The sequence below is a fragment of the Theropithecus gelada genome, chromosome 2, assembly GCF_003255815.1.
Source record: "Theropithecus gelada isolate Dixy chromosome 2, Tgel_1.0, whole genome shotgun sequence".
NCBI lineage: Eukaryota > Metazoa > Chordata > Mammalia > Primates > Cercopithecidae > Theropithecus > Theropithecus gelada.
This window is the reverse complement of record NC_037669.1, coordinates 131,358,885-131,373,659: the sequence shown is the minus strand read 5'-3', so window position 1 is coordinate 131,373,659 and position 14,775 is coordinate 131,358,885. Positions and strand designations below refer to the sequence as shown.

Sequence of the window (14,775 nt, the reverse complement as noted above, 5' to 3'; positions counted from 1 at the left end):
TAAAGCTTTTCTTCTGGATTCCTGCCACCTTTTTTGAAATCTATTGCTGGGAACTTCCTCCAGTGAATCTTAAACAATGAACTTCAGGCTGCTAATTACTCAGAGGCTGTGTTCTGCCATAGGGAGCAGAGTGTATTTACTTAAAGGTGATCGGGGTAGCACCTTGGAGTTTAGGGGCTCAGGGCTCAGCTCTAGGCTACAGCCCCGAGTCTCGCTTCCTTGGAATTCAGTTTAACAGCCATTGCTTGGAAACATATGTGCAGCTCATTGTACTGATCAAACAGGAACCAGACCTAGACTTTGCTCTCAGAGACCTACAATTTACAGCAGGAAACAACATAAAGCTAGCAGCTAGAGTAGGGCAATAAATGCTATGTGCGATTGCGGGAGATACTCTTTTTAACCAGGGAAACAAGAAATGCTTACTGCAGGAGATGGTATTTTAGAGGGTCCCTCACTCCCACTGACCCTACAAAGGTACAGGTTAGTCACTGGAAGTTCCCATCTCTAGGAAACTTTCCAGAGGCATTGGGCGGGAGGGCAGGTGAGTGGGCAAAGGAGCTGGAGATTGAAATGGAAGTCCCCTGAGAAGCTCAGAACTCCCAGGGAGGCCCTGGTACAAACAGACAACACTTTCCTCCTACCCCACTTCCAACAAGGCTCATTTGGGGCTGGAAGCAGAGCTCAATCATCCATAGCAGACCCTAGGACTCCAAATCTTAAGATCACAGAGGGGAAAAAAAGGGGGTAAAATAAACCAAAGTTGCCAGCCCTTGGATTCCTCTTAACGATTTTCTTCTCTCGTCTTAGCTATTTGTTCAGCAAAGATCCAAGCACTACCTTCTGTGCTACGTGGTAGAGATTCAAATAATAAACTAGACACACAGGTAATAATAGTTACTGTGGGATGAGTACTTGTGGGTGCCAGGCACTGTGTGCTAAGCACTTTCATACATCTTCCCATTTAATGTTCACAACTGCCCAAAGAGAAACAGGCATAATCTAAATTTTAAAGATGAGTGTACTGAGTCTAAACAAGATTACACAACAACCACCACAAAAAAACTACTTGATATTTAACTGAGGAGTAGCAACAGAGCCAAGATTCAAATTCAGGTGTGTCTCACTCCAGGGTCTGTGCTGTTAGGTGTTCTGACGTTGTTTTACTAATAAGGTATAGTCTCTGTCTTCAGTGAACTTACCACATGCAATTAAGAATAAATCAGGCCAACATACATTACTTCTATAATAAAAATGTTCTTAGAAAAAATTTACTAGGCAGAATAAATTAAGTTCAATAACAGAGATATAAAAAACATGAAAGACTGGCAAAAAGTTTCCTGATTTCAGGGAGATCTCAGGGGGGTGGCAATGTTAAATGCTTCGTAGTAGAACTTTTCTTTTTTGGAACATAATTAAAATCTCAAATATGTATCTTCCCTTACAATTTCTCTGTGTGTGTTTTTATGGAATCTTCTTAGTAACCTTAAATTGGAAGTCACTAACTTACTTCTACAAAAAATGCCCTCTGGTGCTCGTGTATCTTGGTAATCTGAATTAAGTCAAGCCCTTTATGGCCCAGTCTTGGCATGATGTAAAAGTTGAAGAAAACAGCCCGTTAAAATACTGAAAGGAACCCAAATCTTCACTTTAGAAAGCCCCTGGGTGTATGTGTTGGGTGTGGTGGGCAAATGCATTCTTCATGTAGAGCAAAACTTATAAAGCAGCATTTTCCTGTCATTTCAACATCTCCCCCCATATAGCAGCTATTCCTTAAAATCTCTGTTAATATTCTCCCCAAAATGTGTACCCTTCTCATGCTTTCCTCCTTTCTTCCCTGGGATCCAGGGATTCAGTCTATTTTCCTCCATCAGTCACTTGCTTTCTTTTTTTTTGAGATGAGGTCTCACTCCATCACCCAAGCTGGAGTGCAGTGGCGCGAGCTCAGCTCACTGCAACATCCACCTCCCAGGTTCAAGCGATTCTCCTGCCTCAGCCTCCCAAGTAGCTGGGACTACAGGTGCGCACCACCATGCCAGGCTAATTTTTGTATTTTTCAGTAGAGACGGAGTTTCACTATGTTGGCCTAGCCAGGCTGGTCTCAAAGCTTTCTTTTTGAGTTAATTTTATCAGTCTTTATTTGGCAATTCCCTCCTGCTCTCTGCAGTATGATCTTGTCTGCCCTCCAACACACACACATGCACATGCATGCACATACATACACCTGTGCACTCTTCACCCTGGTCTACTAATAAAGCCCGAGACTGAGGGACGGGAAAAAACTAGGTGGACAGTAGCAAAATATTTCTTGACAGACAAGAGAAAGAGGCTTGATATTTATTATTGTCATACATTTTATTTCATTTTTATTTTGTGCATTCCTTTCAGGTGTTTATCTTTATATTTTTATTTTATTTTGTGTATTCTTTAAAATGAATTTTATCGTGTATATTTGAGGTTTATGTTATGATGTTTTAGGACACATATAGATACTAAAATGATTACTATAGTAAAGCAAATTAACGTACCTATCATCTCACATTGTGACTTTCTTGTATGTGACAAGAGTGACTAAAATCTACTTATTAATATTGAACAAAAATCCTAAATGCCAAGTAATTTTACTCTATCATTTATCTGTAACAAGGTAAAACTTAACTTATCAAAATAGCATGCTCCATGGATTTAATAGCAACAAAAGCATAACACTTCTGAAATATTCCTTGCCTAAAGAGTTAAAGAATAAATCTTAAATCTTTGAGATAAAGGTAAATATCAGTTACATTTTCTGAAAAGTGAATATCAGATAAATATTTCTTTCTGATTTTCTAAGCATTGTAAATGACAAAAATCTTGACAGGGCATAAGAATGAATAATGGCGAATAAATAAAACACCCACAGTGACTGATGTGTGTGTGTGTGTGTGTGTGTGTGTGTGTGTGTATATATATATATATTTTAAGGCAGAGTCTCACTCTGCCTCACCCTGTCTCACCCAGGCTGGAGTGCAGTGGTGCGATCTTGGCTCACTGCAGCCTCCACCTGCTGGGTTCAAGCGATTCTCCTGTCTGCCTCCTGAGTAGCTAGGACTACAGGCATATGCCACCACGCCTGGGTAATTTTGTATTTTTGGTAGAGATGGGGTTTTCACCATGTCAGCCAGGTTGGTCTCAAACTCCTGACCTCAGGTAATCTGACCTCCTCGGCCTCCCAAAGTACTGAAATTACAGGCATGAGCCGCTGTGCCCAGCCCGAACATGACTATGTTTTGATAAAGAACAAACTGGGTTTTACCAAACTAAGGAAGACCAGGTATGGAAGGAGCCCTGCAGTTCTAGCTCCCGGTAGGTGGTACTGAGAGGCAGTCTTGGAGGCCGACTGAATTCCTGCAGTGTGTTGACTATGCGGAGGAATTAACCTAAAAAGAGCGACCCTCCGCTGTGTTCTGCTTTGCAAACCTCGAGTTGGCCGACTCTCGCTTGCATGAGCTCTGTCACCACAGAGATAGAGACAGAGACACAGAGGGACAGCCAGAAATAGAGAGACCTCCTTTGGCAGTGCCAATGAGTATTTTAACGTAATAACATAATTTAATAATGTCACAGGGGTTCCAGTCCACCAGATTTTTAGCACAGTGTTGAATTACTTTAAGCATAAGATACCACACTTTACCTTGAAAGTACCACACACACAAAAAAGATGGTTATTAGATAACTTAACCATATAAGTAGTATTTTCACAAATATTATCTCATTTCGTTCTCACAAAATCTTATGAGGGAAGCATAGCAAATATCAACTCCATTTTAAGGATATGAGGAAACTAAGCAGTTACCAAAAAAAAAAAAAAAAAAAAAAAAAAAACCAAAAAAACAAAACCCACACACACACATAGGCTGGGCGCAGTGGCTCACGTCTGTAATCCCAGCACTTTGGGAGGCCGAGGCGGGCGGATCACGAGGTCAAGAGATCGAGACCATCCTGGCCAACATGGTGAAACCCCATCTTTACTAAAAATACAAAAAATTAGCCGGGCAAGGTGGCACATGCCTGTAGTCCCAGCTACTCGGGAGGCTGAGGCAGGAGAATCACTTGAACCTGGGAGGCAGAGGTTGCAGTGAGCCGAGATTGTGCCACTGAACTCCAGCCTGGGTAACAGGGAGAGACTGTCTCGAAAAAAAAAAAGAAAAGAAAAGAAAAAGAAAGTACATGAGTAAATTAGAGGTAGGGAATGGCAGGGAGTGTAAGGCTCATTTACATAAGGATTCAGAAAACACCCCTCTACACTTTTGGTTGGAGACCTACAACATTGAAGACCTGAGGAAGGTGTATTCTAAGTTGGAGAACAGCAAGTTTAAGAGCTGTGAGGCAGTAACAAGCTGGGAGTGACAGAAGGGCATTGAGGCCGGTATGGCCGGATAGGGACACAGGTGGGAGAAATAGAAAGTGGGCATCAGCTAGGGAAAGGAGTGAATGGAGAGGTTTAAAGCAGGTGAATGATGTAATCAGATGTTCACGGTTAGAAGACCTTCTTGGCAGAATTCTGTGTGGAGAATGCAGCCATCAAGGCGAGAATTGGTGGTGGCCTCATGGTAGTGGGATTGAGAAGTGGTCAGAAGGGAGAGGTATTTTGAAGGGTGAACTGACAGGATTTGCTGGTGGATGTAGGATCCAAGGGGGAAAGGAAGATATCTTTTAGGTTTTTGGCCCAAGAAACACTGTATCCTGTAGACCCATTTAGTTTCTAGAAACAAAGAGATTTAATGGTAAAACCTGTATGTGCCACATTATAGCTAAATTCATTGTATCATAATATTTGTGTGTGTGTGTTTGTTTGAGATGGAGTCTCAGAGTCTCGCTCTGTCACCAGTGTCTCCCGCTACACACACACACACACACACACACACACACACACACAGTTGCAATCATCCTGACACTTTACACATAAGTACTTTATTGTGTATCTCCTTAGAATCACCCTTCTCCTATGTAACCATATTTGGGCTTCTTTTCTCTTCCTGTTTCTCTCTCTTTCTACCCGCCCCCCTCACCACCACTTTCTGCTACACATGTACCCACAGGTGCACCTACACACACACACAGTTGCAATCATCCTGACACTTCACACTTACTTTATTGTGTATCTCCTTAGAATAGCCCTTCTTCTATATAACCACAGTGCCATTAATTTACACATAAAACTTCAAGCATTAATTCAATATTATCAAACAGTCTATAAGCAAATTCCCCCAGGATACCCGATATCATCTACAGAACTTGTTTGATCCAGAATCTATTGCATTTGGCCATGTCACTTTTAATTTAGAATATTTTCCCCACCTTTTCCTAGTTTTTCATGTCCTAGAAATTTTTAAGGAGTCCAAGCCAGACAATTTATGTCCCACAGTCTGGATTTGTCTGTTTCTTCATGATTGGATTCAGGTTAAACATTTTTGGCAAGAATATTCTACAGATGCTACTGCACTTCCCACCATATCCACTAGGGAATATATAGTGTCAGTTTGTCCTCTCATTGGTGACACTAAATTTATTACTAGCTTTTTCCATGATAAAAATATAATTGTTTTCCTCTGCTGTTAATAAGTGACTTGATATGTATTTGAAAGGATAAATATGATCTTTTGAGAGCTTATGAATATCCCATTCCCCAAAAGCCTTTCACTTAATGGTTTTGGCCTCCATTAATGATCTTTACCTGAATCAGTTATTGCATTGGGAACTACAAAATGGTGATTTTTTCTCCTAAATCTCTAATTCCTTGACATTTGCTAGCTGGCATTCCTCTATAAATATGAGCTTTATCACCCGTATCCATCATTTATCTCTCTCTCTTTCTCATCACTATGGACTCACAGACACTTTGTAATTTCAAAGTTTTATAATTCAGCGCTATTCAAACTCAGGTCCATGGATCAGCAAAATCAGCATTGCCTATGAGCTGTTTAGAAATGTAAATTCCTGCTCCCTCCCTCTTCACCACCCCAGACTAACTAATCAGAATCTTGGTTGGGGACAAGGGGTGTCCAGGAATTTGTGTTGTGACCAACACTGTTATACAGTCCTCCCTCAGTATCCATGGAGAATTGGTTCCAAGACCTCCCCAAGATACCAAAATCTGAGGATACTTAAGTCCTTGATATAAATGGCATAGTATTTGCATATAACCAACCCACATCCTCCCATACACTTTAAATCATTTTAGATTACTTATAATACAATGTAAATGCTATGTAAATAGTTGTTATACTGTATTGTTTAAAGAATAATGACAAGAAAAGGGGTCTGTATATGTTCAGAACAGACACAATTTGATATGTATTTGAAATGATAAATATGATCTTTTGAGAGCTTATGAATATCCTATTCACCGAAAGCCTTTCACTTAGTGGTTTTGGCCTCCATTGATGATGAGCTTTAAATATGAGCTTTAAAGCTTATACCCAGGCTGGAGTGCAGTGGCGCAATCTTGGCTCACTGCAGCCTCTGCCCCCCGGTTCACGCCATTATCCTGTCTCAGCCTCCCGAGTAGCTGGGACTACAGGTACCCATCACCTCGCCCGGCTAATTTTTTGCATTTTTAGTAGAGATGAGGTTTCACCATGTTAGCCAGGATGGTCTCAATCTCCTGACCTCGTGATCCACCCACCTCGGCCTCCCGAAGTGCTGGGATTACAGGCTTGAGCCACTGCGCCTGGCCAACAAAATGATTCTTACATATCTCTCCTCAAATTATACGTAAGGTATAATATAATACAACCTTGTACTTCTAAGTCAGATTGGACTTTCTTTCACTTTAAAGCATTTTTCCACTCGAGTTTAATGTACGTACTTTAGTTGCCAATGAATGAGGAACATGAGAGACCGTGGTGATGACACCAGCTTCTGTTTAATGGGATAACCCCCAGTAGCCTCATGGTTTTATTTCTGCTCTTGCTTTAATAATGTATTTTACATGTATTCTAAAATTTAATATAACATAAAAACACACCGATCCCAATTTGTAAAAATGCATATATAGAATACATAAAATACATAAAATATCTAGGTAGTTGTACATAAGTGACTAGAATTCTGTACAGTTCTCAATATTTTCCAAAGTTTCTACAGTGAACATGTGTTACTTTTATATTCAGTGATAACACACTTTATTTTTAAAGGAGCTTATTAATCTTCATAGCGTATATAAACCATGAGTTGACAATGCATGTATGGCCTTAGAACTGTCATTTCAAATGCATTAATCTAAAGTATTAAGAAGTCCTTTTAAAGACCAGAAGTATTGCAATGTATAGACACATGGGGGCACTGTAACCAAGTATTAATAATCAAAGAAAAACAAATCCAATAACCAAAACAGTTGACGTATTGAAAATTCACTGTAGTCCAGGTTCTGTTCTTAGCATTTATATGTATTATCTCATTTAATCCTCACATTAAATCTGGGGAATACCCTTATTATCCTCATTAGTACAGTGATCTGAGACTCAACGCTATGCAGCCACCTAAAATTGTAAAAAGCATTTACTGTGGCCTTTTATACATAATCAAGCTTTCACTATCAGTTGTTTGGTGAGAATTCTATACTGTACTTCTGTGCAAAAGTTTAATTCTCTTTTAAGTCATGGCCTGCTTCATACTATCAAATGCTTTCTCGGCTGGGTGCGGTGGCTCATGCATGTAATCTCAGCACTTTGGGAGGCCGAGGCGGACGGATCACTTGAGGTCAGGAGTTGGAGACCAGCCTGGCCAATACAGTGAAACCCCATCTCTACCAAAAATACAAAAATTAGCCGGGCATGGTGGTGTGCGCCTGTAGTCCCAGATACTCAGGAGGCTGAGTCAGGAGAATCGCTTGAACTCAGGAGGTGGAGGTTGCAGTGAGCCGAGATTGCGCCACTGCAATCCAGCCTGGGCAACAAGAGCGAAACTCCATCTAAGAAAGAAAGGAAGAAAGGAAGGAAGGAAGGAAGGAAGGAAGGAAGGAAGGAAGGAAGGAAGGAAGGAAGGAAGGAAGGAAGGAAAACCAAAAACTAAAAAAACCCAAATACTCTCTCTGTTGCTCTCCTCAGAGTCTAAGGACAGCTAAGGAGCAGAGAATCAATATTTAATAAAATTTGGTTTCTTCATCAGCAATATATCATAAAATTACAGAAAGTTAGAAAAAATGGATAAATATAACTATTAGCATTTTGCTGCATTTTCTTGCAGTCTTAATTCTTCTTCAATGTGTATATAATTCAATGTATCATTTAAAATTGTATTTATGTTTTAGCAGGTAAACAAAAATTATATATATTTATTATGTTCAATGTGACATTTCAAAATATCTATACAGTTTGGGATGGCTCAATTAATATATGCATTACCTCACATACTTATTTTTCTATGGTGAGAACACAAAATCTACTCTGTTAGTGATGTTCAGTTATACAATACATTGTTATCAACTATAATCACCATGTTATACAATAGCTCTCTTGAACTCATTCCTCCTGAGTAAAATTTTGTATCTTTTGACCGATATCTACCTGCACCAAGCCTGGTAATCACCATTCTACTCACTGATTCTATTGAGTTCAACTTTTTAAGATTCCACATTTATGTGAGATCATGTAGTATTTGTCTCAATATATCATTTTTGATAATTTGGTAATTCAAGTTTTTTCTTCTGTCATCACATTCACATATTATATACCTTTACCATGTTATATATCTTTTAGAACCATCAATTTTCAATGTTACCTCATTTCCAATGTAGTAGACATATCATATTAAATGTTTAGGTAGTTGCACACAATTGTAGGTTTTTAACCATTTCTCTACCATTAGTTTTTTACATTGCAGTCAATTTTTCATGTTGTAAATAATTCAGCAAAAGCATTTTCATGCATGTACTGCCACCCCCATATTATTACTTCATTCACTGATGAATCTGGGCAAAGTACATTGAAAAGCTTCTGGAAAGGGTTCAATATTCTAGGTGCTATTAAAAGCATTTGTGATTAGTGGAGGTTAAAATGTCAACATTAACAGGAGTTTGGAAGAAGTCAATTCCAACCCTCATGCATGACTTTGAGTGAGTTCAAGACTTCAGTGGAGGGGGTCACTGTAGATGTGATGGAAATAGCAAGAGAACTACAATTAGAAGTGGAGTCTGAAGATGTGACTGCATTTCTGCAATCTCATGATCCAAGTTTAGCAAATAAGGAGTTGTCTTTTATACATGAACAAAGAAAGTGGTTTCTTGAGACAGAATCTATTGAGATTTCCTTCTTGAGAGAGAAGGAAAAGAGAGCTCTGGAGTTCCTCAGAGTGGCAACTACATGCTATATCTGAAAGTAAGAGAGTGGGATGGGTAGGGGTGGGTCATATCTACTCAAACACCTCACTGCTCAGGCACCAGGAAGCATAATCCCATTATGTGCTGGGAAAGAGTAAAGTTGGAAATATTTGGTGAACTAAATTATTATTAAAGATAAATATATATGTATTAATTTAACTAAGGAAGCAATTTGAGTAAGTTAGAGGTCATTTGAGGAGGCCTTATCTAAGGGAAATAGAGACTAGGGAAGGAACAGGAGATGGAGTGAGGGACTAATCGGGTGTACCAGGCATGAAAGAGCAGAATGATAGCAGATTTTCAGTCTGGATGATTATAGGAAGGGTGATGTCAATGAGAAGATAAGGTGAGTGGTGCTTGTCAGCGTGCAGCTGAGACACCTACATTTGACCTTACCTTTTGCTTGATAAGATCTACTATCTTCGCTTCAGGCCCTTTGCTCAGTACACTCTGCTTCTCCTTTGTGTTGAGTTACTGGAGATCCAGCTAGAAATCAGAATTGGTCCCTGCTCTGGGTGGATGGACAGATGCCATGGGTAAGGAACATATGCAGGAATTTTAGGGATATGTAAAGTGCTTTGTGTACATTACCTAATTTTTAAAATTATAATTTATGTTCTAGGGTACATGTGCACAACGTGCAGGTTTGTTACACATGTCCGTCAATGACAGACTGGATTAAGAAAATGTGGCACACACACACCATGGAATACTATGCAGTCATAAAAAGGATGAGTTGATGTCCTTTATAGGGACATGGATGCAGCTGGAATACATTACCTGATTTAAATTTCAAAATATCTCATGAGTAAAATATGATTATGTTCCTTTTAAAGAAAAAGAATTATTAGACTATCTAGAATCCAGCTCTGCTACATAATCTTGTGCCAGTTAGTTCACCCCTCTGAACCTTCGGTCTCTCCATTTTAAAAGGTGAATACTCCCTACACTGATGGTCATGGGGACTATGGTGTTGCGAAAGGGCCAGAGAGTCCACCAGCACACCGCCCTGACGTCCTCTCACCCTGCCAGGGCCTATGATCCAGAGAAAGGGGAGAGGGGCACCTAGCCCCACCCCTGGCCCTTGCAGTGAGATGATGTCATGCCCCTCAGTCTCCACACACTTGGGGCTGCCCTTGAGCCGTAGCCTACAGAGCAATGATTAGACCCTACTCCTGGCCCACACAGTGTACTGACGTCATGCCCTACCGGCTGCTGCTGCATGCTGAGGATGACATCACCCTGTGGGTGTTCTCACCCCCGAGGACCCAGAATCTCATTTGCTAGAGGGAGAGGCAGGTGCCAAGAGCAGTGGGGCTTGTGTGGAGTCGATGTGACATCAGCCTCAGTGACCAATAGCTCTGGACAACTTATAGGGCCATATCTGAACCTTGACCTTGGGGGCACCTTGTCTGATGGTTGCACTGAGATTGCATGCAATAGGGATTGGTTATTTCTACAGAGCAATGTAGAGCCTGCCTCTCTGGAGGGGTAATGGAAGAACAACTTGACCTCTAATCTAAACTTTTAAAAAGAGTTGTTTACATGTGTTGTCTCTACTCATTTCCTATTCACTCCTCAACCCATTCCAACTGTTAAAGATTATTTCTAAAAGGTAAAATCAGAAATCTATGCAAATATGCAAACATAAAGTGAACATGTGTCAATTAACTCATTAATTAATAAAGGAACCAGTTGTCAATCTAAAATAAACAGCAGAGAGACCGACTCTCCAAAACAGAGTTAATTCAAGAATAGCAAGAAATTACAATTTGGGATGCGGGTTCTGTGTCAGGCCATAGGTGCATCCAAAGAGGTTTGGGTAAGAGCAGGCTTTTAAAAGAAAAAAGAATTACAGGTAACATGCTTTGAAAAAAAGACCATTGGTTACCGGGGCTTGTTGCAGGAGTTGGCATTAGCTTATTGGTAGAGACAGCCATTGTTAGGCAAGTGTCCTTGTGCAAGTGGCTTATCTGGAGTACTGTGATTTGAGGAATTTCTTGCAATAATTCGTACTACCAACTTAGATGCCTGAGGGCTTCTACTCCATAGCCTCGTGGCTCCATTTCATTAGACTTGACGTAAGTGACTTCATTTTGACACTGATAACTTCACACAGTAAGACATTATGACTGTCTCAAAGAACCTTAAGAAGTACATAAATAGGCAGTAGTATTCTGGAATGAATTTCTTCCCCCATCCTCTCTCTCATCCAATGGATGAAAAAGATCTTTTGACTCAGCTTCCAAATTGGATTAATCTTTTCTCCAGCTTCACAAACAGCATCTTACTCCAAGCGAAATCATGTGTGGATCCGACTATTGCCTTCCAGTTGGCCTCACCTTCTGCTCCCCAAATCTGTTTGCTAGAGTTTCCAAAGTGATCTTTTTTTAAAAAAGAAGAAAAAGAACAACAATAAACTAGATCATGTTGCTTCCCTTTGTAAAATCTTCCAAGGGCTTCTTTGCTTGGAGATTTAAATCCACACTTTTTGTGCTTGCTTACAAGGAAATATGTGATCTATCTGTGCCTCTTTTCGAATATCATGTACCAGTCTGCCTTCCCACAGTGCTCTAGGGCCTTCTGCTTAGAATGCTCTTCCTCCTGAATTTTCCACTGTCATCTCCTTTTCATTTTTAGATTTCAGCTTGAATATTGCCTTCTCAGGCCTTTCCAGACCCTGCATTCTAAACTGGCCACTCAGTTTAGATATTTAAATTGCTAAATATCAATCACTTTGATACAAAATTTGTGTATCGTCCCTCTCTCCACCCCCAATAAAAATGAAAGTGCATAAGTTCAGCAAGAAAAGCTCTGATTTACACTGTTCACCAATGTCTTCTCAGCTAATAGGACACTTAATTGAGTTCAGCATGTTATCTTTTCATGAGTTGGGGTTTATCACTTAAATTAAGAAGTTATTATGAATATTCTCGCTATTCCGATTTTGTAATAATCAGGACAGGCTAAACATTCACAATATTAAGACCATGCATGTATCCCTAGACCTAGTTATTTCCCCAGGTCTGGTTTCATAAATGCTGGTGATAAAACAGGTCTGATATATTATATGATCATTTTGTGTGATCATATAATGGCTGTGATTCTAAGTTATCTTTGATCAACCTTAAGAAAAATGACAGTACAGCTAACATAGTAACTTTTGCAAAAAATCAGTGCTAATTTGCAGACTGTGGTCTAAAGAAGGGATAACCAAAGTAGAGAAATTTGATGGCACCAGTTGCTATTAAATGAATTGTAAAAATTACTGTATATACAAATTTAAAAATAAAAAATAAGCAGCTAATTGTCATAACAAAAGGTCTAATTATTTAAAATAAGTACTACCTGAGATACATTTACAAACAATATTAGATTATTTTATGTGAAAAATACTTTGGATTAAAGAAAAAAGGTGTTAAAAATATTTTCTGTGCTTGATTTCCAAAGCATATTATTGAAAATGATCTTTTCAAGGATTCTAATAGTTATTTTTCTCTTTTAATTGCTTAGATCATAATCTAGAAAGAGAATTTTAGGTTAATAATCCAATCTAAATTTCCAATCACTATTTAGCAGACATTTTTTGCTCCATCTCTGGCCAATCTCCATGTTAAATGAGAGAGGATTCCAAATAAGACCTGGTGAAGGTAACATTTGAGTTTCAGTATGAGTAGAGTGAAAATAGAAGTAGGTGAAAAGCAGAGAAACTGGTGCTTTAGGCAAAGGCGTGAATTCAGGTCTTGTTCTGGAGACAGAATATAAACAAGATTAGCTAGAAGGGTTGGTGGGAGCCAAAACATCAAAGGCCGTAAATTTGAGGAGTTAGGGTCTTACTCTGCATGGGAAGCCAAGAGATTTTAGACTGAGTGTCATGGTCCTGTGTTGTTCGTGTTGTCATGGATAAGATTGTGCAACATTAGCTAAGTAATGGACACAAATAGACCTCACATACTTAATCAAAATCAATAGGGGCCAGGCACTAGTGATTATGAACAAAAGGAGTTTCCAGTAGACCTTGGAATTACACATTAGAGCTAAAGGACATATAAAAAAGATTTATTCATTTATCTTTCAGTCGTTATTTAGAGGGCACTAACCATGAGTTAGGCACACAGGGAGACCTCCAAGCTATTTTCAGTATGCTGAAAGACCCAAAAGAAAATTGTCTATTGCCTCTCAACAGGCTGAGTAGGGTGATTAAAATTTCTCGTTAGTTTGCTTTGGGTTGGAATTTATGGGAATTCACTATGGGAACACTGATAATCTCAGGCTGACCAGAAGCTCTGATAACAAAAGACAATAAAAAAGATGATAATTGGTATTTGGTTTTCTTAAAGACAGAATGAACTGAAATTTAATGTAGTTTGCTAGGTAAAATTATTCCCAATGTGGAAAAGCCAATGCACGGAAGAATATTCAGGAGACAAAAGTAATGAAAATCAGATTCCCACCTTTACACAGTCTCTTTTATATAAATCCCAACCTGTTTCTCCTCCCCTAATTTCCACCTCAGTAATGGCCCCACAATTCTTTCAGCTACAAATCCCAGAAACTTGGGCATTCTTCTCAACTCCTGCCTCCATTTAGTTCTTCTATCAAATCACAAACCAAACTATTGACTCTACCTCTGAAACTTTTCTAGAATCTTACCTTCTTCTTTATTCACACTATTCTGGCCTCTGTTGGTGTCACAGGAGACACTCTTCCTTCACCACACTACGGCTTTTTCCTTTGTTTTGCAGAGTGGGTGGAATTCACAAACTAACTGTTGAGCAAACCAAGGTCTGTGTGACCTTGCCCAGAAAGATTAATTATACATAATGCAACAGGGAATAAAATATGTCACAGTTGTCAAATTCTTCTGAGATATCCTCCTATGTCCAGAAGCTGTGCTAGCTAGTTATTGAGTTTTTATTAGAAAAGAAGGAGGAATGTGTCCTTCAATGTCCTGAATGAGCTAGAAAGTTGTGATTGGGTACCATAATCTAATCTGCCTTAATTGAGATAAGCAAGGAATGATGGGTTATTACCACAGGGTCACCATTCCTGCCCAAGGAAGTTATAACTATGATCGGATTACCTCTCCTCTTGGGCAGTTGGGCTTGGTGTATGCATGCAGAAATGAAGGTGATAACTATTGCTTAGCATTGTCTTGGATAAATAATAAAAGTAAAGTTAAAAGCAATTTATCAAACCACTTTCAACTTATTCCATGTTCTGTAACTATTATCTCTTTGTACCTAGGAAAAGCAAAGTAAGACCTAGCCTCATGAGGTACAAATTGCAATCACTTACCCAGCAGCCATTTTTTCCCCTTTTCTTATCATATTTGACACATACATACACTTTAGAAAATTTGTTATTTATTTTAAATTCAACTGGCAATCCTGTATGTTTTTGTCAACCTTAAT

At 39.2% G+C, this 14,775-nt stretch overlaps 1 non-coding gene across 1 annotated transcript; it reads left to right on the top strand.

Moving 5' to 3' along the window:
- The first annotated feature begins 12,282 nt into the window (after positions 1–12,282).
- On the top strand, positions 12,283–12,414 carry LOC112619911. Its single transcript, XR_003118389.1, has one exon. It is a non-coding gene; the product is annotated as a small nucleolar RNA SNORA72 (small nucleolar RNA).
- Positions 12,415–14,775: the final 2,361 nt, after the last annotated feature.